This window comes from Atta colombica, unplaced genomic scaffold (assembly GCF_001594045.1).
Source record: "Atta colombica isolate Treedump-2 unplaced genomic scaffold, Acol1.0 scaffold203, whole genome shotgun sequence".
Lineage (NCBI taxonomy): Eukaryota > Metazoa > Arthropoda > Insecta > Hymenoptera > Formicidae > Atta > Atta colombica.
The window spans coordinates 58459-59739 of record NW_017259298.1 but is presented as its reverse complement, the minus strand read 5'-3'; the positions used below and the strand labels follow the sequence as shown (position 1 = coordinate 59739).

At 22.7% G+C, this 1281-nt stretch overlaps 1 protein-coding gene across 1 annotated transcript in view; it reads left to right on the top strand.

The window, feature by feature from the left end:
* Positions 1 to 1281, top strand: part of LOC108687244 (synaptotagmin-14) — an 8425-nt gene that overhangs the window by 205 nt on the left and 6939 nt on the right. The window lies entirely within an intron of this gene.

Here is a 1281-nt window from a genome sequence, read left to right as displayed (position 1 = left end):
ATATATATATATATATATAAAACGCTGTGTTATGTAAATTAAATTTTATTTAAATGATAATTAATTAATAAGAATTAAAAACATTGGAAGTTGTATATTGGAATTAAAAATTCAATTGAATCGATTTTAATTCGCGCGAAATTCAAGTCAGCTGTCTATCAAAAAAATTCCATTATGTTATTTTATACTGTAATATCTTTGTATTCTATCTAAGTTTATTTATTTGCAATTAATTAATTCAAGATAAATTAATATTAATATCTTAATATTAATTTAGGAAAGTAATTAAATATAAAGTTTTTAAGGTTTTCTTCAGAAACCTATAGAAAACTTTATAAATTAAAAAAAAAGATAAATTCTTATAAGGTGTCTGACGAGATTTCTGCCAAACGCTTTTTGTAGATAGACTGGACTAAACTGAGTCGAAAAGTCCTTTATTATTTTGCAATTTTCGCAATAATTAACGACGAGATATTATAAATTACTAAAAATTGCCGAATATTGGTCTTCAATAATTTTCTATTCAAATACTATCAACAAAAACAGCAAAAGACAAAAATTGTTTATTTTCTCCTCATAGAATTGTAAAAATTTTTTCAAAATTTTTTATCAACATTTTAGTGCCACATTTTCTCATATACTTAAGTATATTGGCAACTATTTTTACCAATATGGTATTTAAAAATTCTGAAAAAATTCTCAGAACTTTATAAGAAGAAAATAAAAATTTATTTCTTGCTATTTTTCTGTCAAGTTAATTATAGTATTTGAGTAAAAAATTATTGGAATTCGCCAATATTCAGCAATTTTTAATAATTATTAAAAAATAAAAAGTCTTGTTAACCATTGCAAAAATTGAAAAATGCTGGACTTTTCGTCTCAATTTAATCCGCTCTATCTTACAAAAAATGTTTGACAAAAGTCTCTCGTCGAGCACCCTGCATAAAAATATATGAGAATTTTTTTACCAAGAATCTGAAAAAGTTAAAAGTATTTTTCCAGATATTATAGAATCTGAAAATATTTCAGAGTTCACCTATATGAAAAATTAGAAGAAAAGATGTAGATTTCTGAAAAATATTCCAATTCTTGTCTAAAAAGATCCTGAGGAAAATTTTCACGATTGTAATCGAGAGTACCCAGACAGCACAGAATATTTATGCTAAATATTTATCGTTATTCATTTTTTTAAATGTATAAATATTTTGTACATATGTGATATAAAGCTTTATTCAAAATATTATTAAAAGATAAATTAAATATTTAATGTATATTTACGAT